The 16,382-nt window shown below is 41.7% G+C and overlaps 1 protein-coding gene across 2 annotated transcripts in view; it reads right to left on the bottom strand.

Moving 5' to 3' along the window:
- Positions 1–16,382, bottom strand: part of PGS1 (phosphatidylglycerophosphate synthase 1) — a 2,908,952-nt gene that overhangs the window by 2,530,611 nt on the left and 361,959 nt on the right. The gene's annotated exons all lie outside the window — the stretch shown is intronic.

The following is a 16,382-nucleotide window of genomic DNA, read 5'->3' as shown; positions in this document are numbered from 1 at the left end:
TGGTGTACCCCAGTGAGGTTAGAAGTTTCTTTACGAATGCCAGATGTTTCAATAGCATGTCCTGGCTTTCTGCCTGAATCAGACAATCTTCCAGGTATGGGTATATTTGAATATTTCTTTGCCTGCAAAATGCAATGGCTGAAGCTAGACATTTTGTGAATACCCTGGGCGCAGTAGATAAGCCAAAGGGAAGTGCAGAGAACTGATAGTGCATGGAGCCTGCCATAAAGTGTAGGTATTTCCTGCAAGATTCCCTTATTGGAATTTGCAGGTAAGCTTCCTTTAAGTCTAAGGTTGTCAACCAGGTATCTTTGCCTAGCACAGGAAGCAGCTGTTGAAGTGTTAGCAGTTTGAATTTTGGGATTACCAAAAAGGTGTTTAAAATAGAGAGGTCCAGGATAGGATGCCAGGAGTCGTCTTTTCTGGGTACCAGGAAAAGTCTTGAATAAAAGCCTTGCCCCCTTTCTTCTGCTGGGACAGGTTGAATAGCCCTGATACTTAGAAGAGAGAGAACCTGCTGTTGAGCCTCTGCCCACTGATTTAGGGGTAGGTCTGGCCAACCATTTGGGGTTGGTAGGGTGTGGAAGTGGAATCTGTATCCTTGGAAAACTATATTTAAAACCTATTTGTCCTGGGTAATGAGTTCCCAGTTTTTTGCATGCAGGGTGAGCTTTCCTCCTAAGGGAGCAGGCAGTTGAGCAGGGCTTGGAAGGGTTAAGGTTAAGTCATTGTGACATTTTTCCATAGGGGGTTGTCTTACTACTTCCTGCTTTGGAAGTGTGAGCCCCCCACTGCTTAGCCCTGTGTGTAGCCTGAGATGGTAACCTAGGTGGTCTGCTGTTCCTGGGTTTGGACTGAGAAGGCCTGGAAGAGACTGGAAAGGACCAATTCTTTGAATGCCTACAAAATCTGGGAAGCTGTACTTGCAGGAAATCTTTAACAGTTTGCAGAGATTTTGCTTTTTCCTCCATCTTTTTGAAGACAACTTCTGTTTTGTTGCCAAACAGGTGGTCTTGGTTTAAGGGAGCATCCAGTAATTTAGCTTTAACACGATCTGGCAAGTTTTGCTCCTTAAGCCAAACATGCCTTCTAGGTACAGACCCAGTGACAACAGCCCTGGAAGATGCTTCTAAAGAGTCAAAACCACATTGCAAAGTATGTTTACCAACTTGTTCAGCAGAATGCATTAAATCCTGTAATTCTTTATGTTCAGCACAGTCAGGAATCAACATCATTTTCTGTTTAAGTAGTCCCATAATATGCTGCTGGTACTTTAACACATGAAACTGGCAATTTAAAGCCCTAATGGCCACAGTGGCAGAAGTGTATACCTTCGGACCCCATCTGTCCAAGGCCCTAGAATCTCTATCAGAAGGGGTAGGATTTTTGGTAGCAGTAGCCTTAATGCCCTTTGGTCCTTGGGAAATGGTCTCTGGATCCGCAGCAGGATTCTTGAAGAGGAAATTGTGAAAATCAGGTACTCTGTAAAACCTGTCAGGTTTTCTGGGAGCTGGAGGTAAAGTGTCTGGGGACAGGCTAGATTCCAAGAAGGCATCATCTACAATGTCCACAACAAAGCTAAAGGCCTGTGTTGAGGAAGGAGTAAGAATTCCCTAAGCCTCTTTTTGGAGTCAGAGTAATCCTGGCTTTCCCAGCGGAAATGCTCCCTAACAGTGTGCAAGGTTTCACCAAAAGAAAAATTTTCTGAAGGGGAAGCAGAGGGAATGGAATCCTCTGCATCAGAATCCTTATAGGTAGAGAAGGGCAAATCCTGGTAATCAGAAGAAATAGAGATATCAGAATCCTGATAAGAAGGAAAATCAGTTCTAGGTCTCTTAGAGGGGGGAGGCTGGCTTCCCCTAATTAAAGTAATAAGGTCTTCAGCCATTCTAAGCATTTGTTTTTAGGCATATGGGCCTGACCATGCAGTTTGGACGTCGGTTTTCTAGGTGTGGTTCGACTTTTAGGCCTGGATGAAGAAAATGGCGTCCATTTAAAATGCAAATTTGTAGGCCTGAATACACCCTCAGAAGCCGGTGCCTGCACAGAGGCTCCGGACCCATCCAAGGTAGAGACATCCGCAGGTTCCATAGTCGAAGAAGCATCTCGAGGCACACCAGACTCCGAATGGGTCTCAGTAGAGGCCTGCGAATCTGAAGTAGCGGGTATCAGGGGCTGCAAAAGCACCTCACTGAGTACTGGCGAACTGGTGACTAGCTTAATGGAAGCGTCGTCGGCAGTTTTGGAACTATGCGGTATGTCTCTGTCTTTATCCTTATGTTTTTTCGGAATATCAGTAGTCGGATGGCTTACCAAAGCCATTTCTGGATAGTTATACCGAGTACCAAAATAATTTGCTGCAAAAATAGACCGACGATGAATAGTTCGGGGGTGGAATAAGGCACAAAGCAGACAGTGAGGGACGTCGTGGTCTGGGCCTATGCAAGGAATGCAGTACGAATGAAAATCTTTATGAGGTATTTGCTTTCCACAGGTAAGACAATTGTTAACTTTTACTAACATCGGTTAAGAGCAAGAAAAAGGATCCCCAACAGGGTACTTAGCTTTTTTGAAGACTTTGGTTCTGAAACTTGAAAACGAAAATTTCAGGAGTTGGCCGACTGGCACTTGCGAACTGCTTCTGCTTTGGGCATCATGCAGCAAGAAAGACTGATGTAATGGCATCGGCTGCATGTTTTATACCCCTGACGACCTGATGTCATGGAAGAAGAGACAGCATCCGACACAGGAATCCAAGACTCTGGTATTCAGGCCAGCTGAGGGCTACTTGCAGGCAGATAATCCAGATGTAATGACTGCAATAGTGAAACACGAAGAACATCTTGAGTTGCAGTACACCCCAGACCAAATATCCAAGTATTTCCCCATACCCTAGTAGTAAGTCCACAGAAAAAGTATCAAACTCCAAGCAGTTAAATTTACTCCTGCATCCCTGAATTATTTCTATTGAAACCATGGACTAGCACTTACCCACGACTTCTGTAGCCAGCCTGACTAAGACGGGTATTTTGAGACAGTGTAAAACTGTGTTATGCTGTCTGACAAACTAGTACTCAAACAGGTTAACATAGTGTTGGACAGATGTACATATATAGATAGCATCCTTGGAGGTAAAAATCTCATATACAGTAAACTTGGATATCAAAATTGTCAGCAGTACACCACACCTCACCAAGGCCATCACAATACCAGAACTTGTCAGAGATTTGGGATGCATCACTCTGCTTAAAAAGGCCCTTGTTATTGTTAGCCTAGTAAATACCTATGAACCTATACACACGTACTCCATCACATCCTGAGGTTCTAAAGATTAACTTGTCTGAACCTCAAAAACCTATAAATTGCAACAAAGGCAAAAAGCACATTCAGCAAGTTAAGCCTACAACGTCAAATAGCAGAAGGAGTCCCAAAGTCATGGATGAAGAGCCTTCAAGGAAGACATCTACTCAACCAAAACTTCTAGTTATATGCGACTCCATTTTAAGACATACTGATGGACCTCTTACTAGACTGGGCAAGGAAAGAGTGTCTGTTAGTTGCTTATCTGGTGCCAGGATTCGTCAGATCACACATACACACACACACACACACACACACACACACACACACACACACACACACACACAAATACAAACACGCACGCACAGGTCCTTTACTGCTATGACTCTGTCAGAGCACAGGTGGATGTCAATGACTTGAAATGTACCTTCCTGGAATATACAGAGAGAGAGAGAGACGATGGAGCTCTCAGACTGTCCCAGGCAGGTATGAGCCTAGCATTGAGCAGCATTCTATATTCTCCAAGGATGATGACAAAATATTAATAAAAAAATAACTGACTTCAATAACTGTCAAGTTTTTGGTGTCATTCGAAGGGGGTCCAATATTTGTCAGTCTGGAAGGATATTATCAACAGATACGTTTTGCAAAAAATGGCTTGTATCTGTCCCTTCTAGGGTTTCAATTGCCATCAAAAGACATTGTCCATCCCTATGGTGCCATTTTAGGCAATGCCATACTGATAAACCTAACAAAATAACAAAGCTAGCAAAGGCAAATATGAAGGCATTAGTGATCAATGCTAGAAGTCTAAACAAGAAGCCTTATTCCCTGCAAGTCCTCCTCACCCTGGAGGATACAGATGTCTGCATAGTGACCGATACATGGTTTAAAATGGTGAAGAGCACTCTGGCTGTGTAGTGTTATAATTCCGTTCACACGTTTAGACCAGGTACTGCTCAAGAGAAAGGGAGGGCAGGTGGAGGTGCCTCAATTTACATTCAGAAGAGACTCGTGTCAAGGCTGGTAAAGCAGTATGACACAGTAGAGCATCTTCATGTCCATGTAACCATTAGAAAGGTCCAGCACCATACAGTAGCTTGCTATAGAATTTCTTCACTGACCCAAGAAAGCTATAATACCTATATACAGGAACTGGAATTGCTCGTTATTAAATGCAATGCCATTTTCCAAGGTGATCTAAACTATCTAGCTGTAGACTGGGAAACATACACCACCACATTCTTACATTTTGAGAATACAAATACCCTGGAACAATTGGTCAGAGTATCCACTAGGGGGGAATCATTATCTTGGATCTTGTCCTTCCTAATATGGGGGCATCATGCACCTATCCCTTGTATACCTTCATCACTTGTTTAGTCAGACCATAAATTTCTAGGAAACAGCTCATCTACATCTCCTTAATCCTCTACACCAACTGCCAGGTACTAATATGTTGCACTTCCTGTATTAGAACCCAGAACCATCTGTATGACAGCCTTATACTTACATTTGCTGCCACTGGAATTCATCTGCTTCGAAATAAAAATGAAACCACAGACCTCTTCCATCCAAGATATCTTTACAAATCTCTCCAAGACAACCTACCTACTACCAAGTGATACATTACATTTCAAATCCTCACCAAACCCAGTTAACTCTGCTGAATACATGGAAACATACACCTGCATATTACACTAGCATGTAAACAGTTGCACAGATGTAACTGTACCCAATACAAACAAGCACAGGGAAAACCTTAGGAGCAACCCCCTTGGTGGAACTATATCAACAAGCCTTAAAATAAAAGAATTTTGATCAAAAATAAGACTTAGGGACTTAATAAAAATCAAAGCCAAGTTTGAAGCTAAAAATAGCCACCCTAGCCAAAGTCAATCACAAAGCCTTTTTGAGTTATGTTCATAATCTCAGAAGCACAATGCAGAAATGTTCTGAGCTGACTGAGAACAATGTTACTTACACTAAGGCTAAAGATGTAGCTAATCTACTTGGCCAATAAATTCATCTCAAACTTTTCCCCTCTCTCCCCTTCGTCTATTCCACAAGATATTCCTGAAACCAACTTGCCTTCAGTTACCAGTTTCAAGTCTTGAAAGTGTGACCAAAAGCTAAAAATACTGCATCCTGCACAGTGGATCCTGGCAATTTCCCTGGATAAATGTTAAATAGCATAAAGCACAATTTAGGCCTCCCTTCCTTAAAAACACAGTTCAGCTTCAGCCTCCAAACATGTTCAGTAGCAAGTGAATGGAGAACAGCTACAGTCATTCCCCTGCATAGGAGTGGACTTCCACTGAACCAGGCAATTACAGACTCGTACTTCTTACCAGCCTCATATGGAAAGCCATGGAAAGCCTCATTATGGGACTAATCAATAAGGGCATATGGAACTTCCAAATACTGGACCAATGTCAGTTTGGATTTGTCAAGAGCAAGTCCTGCTTTCTCAATCTTATGGACTTCTTTCAAAAGGTCACCAAAGCAACGGATGAAAGTAAAATAGTACACATCACATACCTCCACTTGGCTAAGGTTTTTGATAACAATCCCCCATTTGGGCAAACAAGAAAAGTTATATAAAGTGGAACTAAACCCTGGCTCACAAAATGTAGAGGATAAGAATAGGGTAGGTTACCCCCACAAACAGGCCACTCCTCAGGGCTCGGTGTTGGGTCATCTCCTGTTTGGCCTCTACTTCTCTGAAGTAAAAGGCAATACTAAAGTGCTCTGGCTGGAAGTCTGCAAATGATTGCAAGCTAGGTGCAGTTACTGAATTCCCAAATAACTTAGCCATCCTTCACAAAGGTTTGTCACAAAGAAATAACTGGTGCTAGAATCATGGGCTGAACTAAATGCCAAAAAATGCATTATCTTATCCTTTAGGAAGTTATCTACTCCAGTTAACTACCACACTGACAACACACCTCATGGGATTTGGGAACTAATGTTGACATTAAGCTAACTTTTGACCAACATGTCTCTGCTGTCGCGGGAAAGTATTTCCGTAGTGCACAGCTTACACACAGAAACTATGACAATCTAGAGATGCCACTATCTCCCTTTACTCAGCCATGATTAGGCCAGTCACCGAGTACAATGCTCCCTTTGTCATGTACTTGTCCAGACTCATCCAACAATTGCAACGTCCAGAGAAATACCTTACTAAGAGGATAAAAGGCCTAAACAATATGTCCTACATGGACCACCTCAATGCCTATTCATTATACTCTGCTTCCTACAAACTGTAAAGAAATAACCTGTGCCTAGCATACACTGACCCAATACAGATGGATCTACTGCACATCAACAAGTCAAATGGCATCAGAAATACTCAGAACAGGGATGCAAACCTCTTCTGCAACATCAACAGAATGGTTTGGAGGGACAGTTGTATCTTGCAAAGGATAAAACTACTCTGGAATGGCTCACCATCCATGTAAAATAAAGCTCATTTTTGTCCATATTCAATTGCAACTTGGATCTATGGATGGGTAACAAAATAATTTACCCCAGGACTGCCCATTGTACTACAAATGGACAGAGGCAGCTTCTAAATGGTTTATGCCAAGCATGGGTTCCCTCACATTATCTATGGTATGACCCATTTATTCTCACCATGGGTAATTATAATCATCAACTATTGGATGGATAAGGCCAATCTAGCACCAAAAGGGAAATTGACTAGGCTTAAAATGTTCCACAACAGCAGCTAGTCCAGTACTTACCTATGAAACTGTGTGTGTGCAATTCCTGCATGCAGTGTTTAATATGGTAGAAAGACAGCACACTGAGTATGTAGTTTGTATTCATGTAGTTTTTCACTTGAATGAATTCTGTTCTGTGGTGTGTTTTGTCTTCCTTCATACACTATTCATGTATGGGCTTCACCGCCTATTTGCAGTCACTGACTACATAAGTGAAAAAAGCTGGAAATCCTCATGGAGTAGGGAAGCACTAAAGAAGTTTTGGTTGTGATCAGTGGCTACATAAGTCAGGATATCATACTCAGTTATCTACAGGAACAGACTGTGTTCCAAGGCTTTAATGCCCACTTGTGGGTAGTGGCATCTTAAAGCTGCCTTCACATTAACATATTTAACAGGCTGTATTTACTGAAGAAAGTAGTTTGTTCATGTATAATGATGTGCTCTGCAGTATTATTCCAATTAATGTGATATCTGGTTTGATTTTATTTTTCTCACACATACAGCCGTTCTGCAAAGGGAGAATGACCTGGTTCCCCCTTGCTTGCTGATGTACTACATGACTGTGGCATTATCTGTAACCATTTGATGGGGTCCCAGGTACCAAATATGCTTCAGAAAGTTAAGTGCCTTGATCAGGGCAAGTATCTCATTGATATCTATGTGATCAAATCTGTCCTTGGTGTCCCACACCCGCCACACTTTTATTCATTCTGAAACCGGTCCCCAAGCAAGTCTGAAGCATCTGTGGTGAATGACTGCTTTGGAGCAGGGAGGGAGAAGATGAGACCTGGATTTAAGGCTATTAGTTGTCTCCATCAAAATATTTATCTTCTGACAAACACTAGCACTAGGATTTGAAAAGATAAAAAGGGTGCTGATGCTGGGGCCAGAGAGATTTCAGATACTACTGTATCTTTCTCATGTGGAGTCTTGCCAGGGTTATCATGAGAACCACTAATGCCATTAGACCCAAAATACTGAGATATTCATTTTCAGTTACCTAAGGCTGAGTGGAAAGCACGAGAAGCAGATCTAAATAAAGATGTAATTTTTCCTGTGGAAGAAAATCTCTTTGACCTGCGGTGTCTATGATATAAGGAACACAATTCTGCGTACGGGAGTCAAGAAAGACTTTTGAGTGTTCCCTTGGAATCCCAATTTGTGTAAGAGATCTTACCAAAGACACAGATTCCTGACACTTTGAAAAGACTATGTAAAGACAAACAAGTTGTCTAAATATGGAATGATGTGGATACCCTGCAGTCTGCAATGAGCTATAACTGGAGCTAGACACACTGTGAACACTCTTGGTGCAATGGATAATCCAAAGAGTAAGGCAGGGAACTAATAATGTGACCCAGACACACAAAACCATAAGAAACATCTGAAGTCTGGATGAATGGTGATGTGATAATAAGTATCTTGGCAAGTCTAGTTTTACCAGCAAACCTGAAAGAGGAAGAATTGACATCATTCTGAATTTGGGCAATATCACAAATAGGTTTCCAAAAGAGAGATCCAGAACTGCCCTCCAAGCATTTTCTTTCTTTGGCACAAGGAACATCCTTGAAAAAAAAATGCTTCCCCACCTGAGAAGGAGAGGATGGTTCTATCACTCCTTGAGGCAGTATGCGATAAAGAACAGGTGGAAACAAAGGAAACTGATCTGGAGGATGCAGAATGATCTCCTGAAAAGAAAGAATTTCCTCCCATTGCAATCTGTAACCTTGAACTGTTTCAGACAAATGGATTCTAAAAACCATCTATTGCCAATGAGAAAAATGGAGATTCAGATTTTCTGGAAGAAAAAAAGGGGGCCAAGGTAGGAGTGGGTCACAAAGACTCTTGTATAGTGATTCAGACTTGGACTATTCTTGGTTTTGGGAGGTTTAAAATTTATTTTTTGAATCCCTTGCCATTTCTTCTTAAATGTCTGTTTATTCTATCCCCCCCCCCCAAGATTGGATAAGGAGAAAGAAAATCCCTTGGACAATTTGGAAGAGATGGTCTAGAAAATTGACAGATTCCATGGATTAGCTTGATCCTTTTATCACGCTTTTTGATCTCTCTCCAAGGGAGAATTTAACATCTCATTTTTAACATCATCTGGAAAGTTCTGAGAATGCAACCATGCAAACCTCCTTAAAGCACTACCAGTGCCTATGGCTCCGGAAGTAGTATCAACAGAGTCGTAAACATACACTGCAAATAATGAGTAATCACCTGTGCAATAGAAGAAACAAAGTTATTTAAAGCAGATTTTTCCTCAGAAGAAGAAACTGCAGATAAAACATTCCCCATACATTCTCAACTTGTCAGAACAGACTTAAATATGACAGCCTGACAAGTCAAAATTCTGTAACTCAAAGTTTCAGAAGTATACATTTTTTTCCCATACCTATCAATAATGGTCCAATCCTTATCAGAAAGAGTAGGATTGGAATAACTAAATGCTTAGGAGCAGTGGGATCAATTAAGGCTATGGCTGCTGGGTCAGGTTTGGAAATAGTGCATAAAACTATAAAACACTGAGGAATTTTATACAGCCTATCTGGCTTTTTAGTGGCAGCTGGCTGACTATTAGGAAAACTGCAGGCAGTACTGTAAGGAAACAAAACAGGAGGAAATGGGTGTAGGTTCTGGAAAATCCTTTCTTAACAACTCACAGTATTTTCTGATGGATTGAAAAACTTCAGTGTTCTCCCACTTAAAATACTGGCACATTCTAGCATTAGCCTCAGAAAAAAGAGAAACCCAACAGAAAGAATCAGAAAGTGAGCTCTCCTCTGAGTCTGAATTAAAATCTGAGAAAAAATCCTGAATATGTCCCTGCATCTTCCTGTTTAGATTTCATATCTAGAGAAATCCCTCTTTCTTTTACCAGAAACTACTTTACAAGAAGGATCAATAGCATGAATTAAACCACAAGCCAGACCCTGTAAACTAATCCTATCGAAAGAAAATTGAGGAGGATTAGATACATGCTTGGTTTTCTGTTTCTTTTTGACAGAAAAAATGGTGCCAACTGTGTTACTAATGGCAGCACTGTCTCTCAAGGGATGAGCACAGTTCCTCCTGTTCCCTCTCATAGGACTGAGAAGAGTGGCTCTATCTTGCCCACTGAGGAGACTACAACTGTCGCAGAGGATGTGGCTAACCCCCTGTCCATACTGGATGTAGGTACTATACCACAGGGATACAGGGTAAAAGATGAGCTGTCTGAAGTACAACAAATGGCCACAGAAGAGTCACCTACCTGCAGCTGAGGCAAATTGCTACCCTGCTGTGGTGGAAAAGGCTGTTTGCTTAAATTTTTATTTTTGTGGCTGGAAGAAGGACTTACCAAGGTAGTGGTAGTCTGTTCCATGGTCAAGCCAAAATTATGCCTCTTTTCCCGGAGAAGACAAGCAGCAAATGTCAGCAAAACTACCAGTCCAGAAAAGTTACTTTTTTGACAGAAAAAAACACTGTAAGAAGCACTTTAAAACACTCTGCCAGCCCCCAAAGGAAAAATAAATACACAGAAAATGTTTTCAGTTAGTTTATACTGCTATCAAACTGAAAGAAAAAATGACTGCTTCATTTAAAAGTACATTACAGTCTCAAGACAGTCCATTAAAATACAATACTCCTAGCTTTAAAACAACTTTCCTGAAAAGGAAAGTAATAAAACATCAATAAAATTAAGAACTTGAAAGTTTTTTCCCCAAAGGGAACTTACCTGCCCAGCAAACAAAAGCACAAGCCAATCGTCGATCCTACAAAGCCTCAGAGGAGCATAGTTTTTGGTTGCTGTAAAGCTCTGAAAGGATTCACCCCCAAATTTGTCTTTTAATCCACTCAGCTTGAGCTGCTTGAAAGTTTGGGCACACAGAGGTGTCCTAAAGCTTCAGAAGTTGGCCATCTGTTATACCCTTAGAAGGATGTAACCCATAAAGTTAAGGCTACTGCATCAGTCATCAATATGATGAACATTTACCCTTCCTTATTTTGCAATATTTTTTTTACTTTTTTTGTATATCCTGTTTAATTTGGGATGCCACCACAATGGTTCGTTTCTGAGGGTTAGTTCTGGGTTTACTTAAGCAGTCTCTATGCCCACTGACATGGTTATACAAAGTTTCTGAAAGCAATTCAGTGTAGGCTACTAGTGTGTTCTCGGGGTTTGGAGGGGCACTGAATTTTGACAAACCATGACTTAATAAAAGGTAGTTTTTTGGAATAATTGCTGTTACTGGTTTTACTGGGCTTACAGAGCTGATTTGGATTTCAAAGGAAACAACTTTATAGTTGCATCTTACCACAGAGGATGAGGCTTTGGGGGGGTGCACTGTTCTCCCATATTTGTGAGTACAAGGTCCAGTAGGGTCTATATCAGACGCTCAAACAGTCAAAAGAGCGAACACTCTTTGATCAAGCTTTAAAGATCGAAGGCACTAAACAGTGAAGACACGGAACAGCAATTTTTTTTCCCAGGGAAAAAAAAATCTCTGGACCGTCTTTGAAGGTTTGCAATTTCCTCCACTGTGGTGCAATCTCGGAAAAAAAAATCACTGTTCTGTGTCTTCGCTGTTTAGAAGTTCGATCTTTAAAGCTCGATTAAAGAGCATTCGCTCTTTTGATCATTCGAGCTTCTGATATAGACCCGGTCCAGTATGTTGGAGGGGTGTAGTTGGCATATTATATAAGGTGTGTGTATTTACAAAATGCAGTAATTGCTTTGCTTGTAGATTTGAGGCTGTGTAGGATTCCCAGTCTATAGAGGGGTAATTAAATTCTCCCATGAGTAGGGATTGAGATTGGATATTTAGAGCCTCCAGTAGGTCCAAGTGTGCATTGTGAGCTTCTTGGGACCAGTGTCATTTCACAAAGCAGTAGTGATACTAGGTAGGTCAATAATGATGCTGGTATTATAAGAGATAAAACATCACAGGCAACTTCTGTTAAAAATGGAGACAGATGAAAGTTCCTCTGCAAGAAATTTAACTTAATTTATTGTTTGCTAACAAGGGAAAAAACAGGTGTAACAGCTTGTTTTTAAGAATAGCCTGGAACAGGTGCCTGGTTTAGTAATCTGCACTGTTTCACAGAATGAATGTGAAGCAGACAGGTCTACAAGCTACAATATATACAAACACAAAGGAGGTAATTTATTCTGCCCACTGGGAAGTATTGAATACACAGCTGCAACTTCCGCCCACGTGGGTTTGCCAAGCACCTTCTGGCTGTCCAATGTGCTCTTGACAGCCCCAATGGATTCACAACTCACCACCAACTCAGGCAGCCTATTCCAAGGGTCAGCATCCATTTCTGTGAAAAAGTACTTTTTTAGGTCCTGGTTAAAGTATGCAGCCTCCTCTAACATGGCAGCCCCTGTTTTATGTTTTCTGCTCCAGCATCGGATAGTACAGTTGTGTACACTTACCATAAATGTAGATGTTCGAGTGTATTCACTGTTGCAGTCATTACATTTGGGTAATCTGCTGGCAGGTTGCCCTCAGTCAGCCTGAATTCCAAAGTCTTGGGTCCTGCATCGGTTGCTGTCTCCTCTTCCATGACGTCAGGTCGTCAGGGGTATAAAACATGCATCAGACATCATTTTCTTTAGATTTTCTTGCCCCTGATGTCAGGTGCCCCCAAAATGGTAGCAAAAAAAAAAAAAAAAAAAAATATATATATATATATATATATATATATATATATATATATATATATATATATATATATACATACATACATACATATGCATCAATATAAACTTTACCTTCATCTACAAGCAAATACACCACATAGGTTGTAGAAGATAGTGAAGGAAAGATAAACTCCAGAATGACAGGGGGATGGCGGGAGGGTAACCTGGACTGCAACAGTGAATACACTCGAACATCTACATTTATGGTAAGTGTACACAACTGTACTATGTTCTTTATGTTTCACTGTTGCAGTCATTACATTTAGGTAAAATCCCAAAGCTATGGTTGGGAGGCTGGAGCTAAACAGCATTAGGAGTGGCTATAAGGCCCTGCAGAACTGTAGTGGCAAAGCCTGCCCTGGATTTAGAGTAGAGAGGCAAATGATAATGCTTTGTAAAGGTGTGAACAGAACTCCAAGTAACAGCCTCTAAAATGTCTTTGGTTGGTACTCCCCTTAGAAAGGCTGCTGAAGTAGCTGCAGCTCTGGTGGAATGAGACCTAATGCCCTTGGGCACAGGTTTACCATGGTGTAATTAGCAGAAACGGATGCAATGGCTTACCCACTTTGAAATTGTCTGCTTTGATATAGCCTTGCCTTCTGATCCTGCAGCATATTTCACTAGTAATTGCTCAGCTTTTCATAGAGCTTTAGTCCTGCTTAAGTAGAATCTTAGCTGTCTGGGTATTTCCAAGGAATGCAGAATTCTCTGCCCCCTTGTTCTGCGGATTTGGATAAAAGGTAGGCAGATGAATTGTTTGGTTAAGAGCCACAGTGGAAACCACCTTAGGCATAAAAGTAGGATTTGTCCTCAAGAGGTACCCTGTCTGGGTAAAATATGATAAAAGGCTCTACAGCCATGAGGGCCTGTAGCTCTGAAACTCTTCTTGCTGAAGTAATTGCTAGTAGCAGAGCTGTTTTCCATGATAAGAACTTTATATCAGCGGTAGCAGCTGTTTCAAATGGAGGCAGGGTGAGCTTTTCCAAAACATAATTGAGGTCCCATGCAGGCAGTGGTGATCTTCTAGGAGGCCTTAAATGTTTGGCTCCTCTAAGATACTGCTTTAGTAAAGGATGAGAAAAGACTGGTGGCTCTGTATTGTAATGAGCCGAAATGGCAGAGGCATGGATTTTAATTGATGAGAAAGATAGGCCTTTGTCAAGCATCTCAGTTAAGTATTGCAATATTTGAGGAATATTTGGTTCTGCTGTATCAGTTCCTTGTGCTTGATTCCAAGCACAGAATCTCTTCCATTTGTCAGCATAAGATTTTCTAGTACTCGGCCTTCTGGCTTCCAAAATGACATCCATCACAGCTTTACTGAGAGGAGTTGTTTGTATGACTACATGATCAGCCATGCTGCCAGGTTCAGAGTCTGTAGTTGATTGTGCAGGATCTGATTGTTTTGCTGGGACAGTAGTTGTGGTCTTTCAGGCAAGGTCCAAGATGGGTATTGAAACAAGTTCCTTAGGATTGGGTACCAGTATTGGCGAGGCCAGTCCTGGGCAATTAGTATCATCTTTAGTTTCTCCTGTCTGACTTTTAGGAGGACCTTGGGGAGAAGAGGCAGAGGAGGAAAGGCGTAAACTGATAGGTTTTTCCAACTGAAAGACAGGGCTTCCACTTTTCATGCTTGTCTGTGATAAGTCCTTGTGCAGAATTTTTTCAATTGATAATTTTGAGGAGAGGCAAATATATCTATGTCTGGGCTCCCCCATTTCTCTGTTATCATGCTGTAGACTTGTGGATTTACTTTCCACTCGTGAGGATCCATAAGGTTTCTGCTTAAATCGTCTGCCAGAGTGTTTTGTTTTCCTGGCAGGAATTGAGCCTGAAGATGTATTTGGTAGGTCAAAGCTGTGTCCCACAGTGCCATGGCTAATCTGCATAGGGGGTATGAGTGTGTTCCCCCTTGCTTGTTTATATACCACATGACTATGGTGTTGTCCATCTTTATCAGTAGTTGTCCTGGATGAAGTAAGTCCTTGAAGGCTGTTAAGGCATTTTGAACAGCTAGCATCTCTCTTTCTGGTTGACATGTAGATGCATTTGTTTTGGTGACCATATGCCCTGAATGCATCTTCCTGCCATGTGGGTCCCCCAGCCATAATATGATGCATCTGTTGTTATGGTTTGGCTGGCAGGGGGTAGAGGGAATGGCCGTCCCATGTTTTGGTGACATGCCTTTGCCTACCATAGAAACACCTGTTGCAGGCAGGGAATGAGAGGAATCATTGTTTCCAGACTGTGAGAATGTTGACTACATAAACTTAGGTACCATTGAAGTTTCCTCATATGCAGTCTTGCATATGGAATCAGTAGCATGCAGGATGCCATGAAGCCCAGAGCCTGCAGAATTTGTCTTGCAGAAGACTGGGTTTTTGTTGCCATCAGTTTGAAGTAAGTAGTCAGTTGCCTTTGCTTGTCTGGCATGAGGTAAGCCATCTGGGCAGTTGTATTCAAGCTTGCACCCAGGAATGTTATCTTTTGAGAGGGTACCAGTTGTGATTTCTTTTCGTTAATTGTGTACCCTAGGCATGTTAGAAGCCTTTTCACAAACACCAGGTGTCGAAGAAGAGTGTCCCTGTTCTCTGCTTGAATGAGACAGTCTTCCAAATAAGGATATATTTGTATACTTTTTTGTCTGCAAAATCCAATTACTGGTGCCAGGCACTTTGTAAAGACCCTGGGCGCAGTAGACAAGCCAAAGGGCAGTGCAGAGAATTGGTAATGCATTAAACCAGCCTTGAATATGAGGTATCTTCTGCACGATTGTCTTATTGGGACAGCAGGTATGTCTCTTTTAGGTCTAAAGTCACCAGCCAAGCATTCTTGCCCAGCATGGGCAGAAACTGCTGCAAAGTCAGCATTTTTAATTTTGGAATGTCCAGGTATGTGTTCAAAATCGATAAATCCAGTAATGGCCGCCAGGCCTTGTCCTTTCTGGATACCAAGAACAGTCTTGAGTAAAAACCTTGTCCTTTTTCCTGTTGTGGTACTGTCTAAATGGCCCCCATATCCATGAGGGACGTAACCTGTTTCTGTGCCTCTGCACATTGATTTTTTGGCAAATCTGGCCAACCATTTGCCATTGGCAGTGTGTGGAAATGGAATCTGTATCCATGTGATACAATGCTTAGTACCCACTTGTCCTGGGTTATTAACTGCCAATTTTGAGCAAAAAGTGCTAATTTTCCCCCTATGGGTGCTGCCAAAAGATAAGTGCTTGGTGTAGGCAGAGGGAAGTCATTGGGATTGCTTTCTGTAGGTTTGCGCTTTATCTCCTCCAGATTTGGAAGTGGAAGCTCCCCATTGCTTTGACCTGTATGAATCTTGCGCCTGGTATCTGGAACCCTTAGGGCGTCTGGATTTGCCCCTTTGAGCTCTGTCTGACACAGGAAAGGACCAAATTTTTGTAGGCCAGTGTCTACTGAATCTTGGTGGCTGCACTTGTAAGAAGTCTTCAGCAGTTTGCATAGACTTAGCTTTGTCTTCCATTTTCTTTAAAACCTCTTCTGCCTTAATACCAAACAGAGAATCATGCTGTAAAGGTGCATCTAGCAATTCAGCTTTAACATGATCAGGCAAATTTTGTTCCTTTAACCAGGCATGCCTCTTAATCACTGATCCAGTAACTGTGGCCCTGCAAGAGGCCTCTA

This window comes from Protopterus annectens, chromosome 4.part0 (assembly GCF_019279795.1).
Source record: "Protopterus annectens isolate FY-2018-M chromosome 4.part0, PAN1.0, whole genome shotgun sequence".
In the NCBI taxonomy this organism is placed as follows: Eukaryota; Metazoa; Chordata; order Ceratodontiformes; family Protopteridae; genus Protopterus; species Protopterus annectens.
Note: the sequence above shows the minus strand (reverse complement) of the source record. Positions and strands in the feature narration are given on the sequence as shown.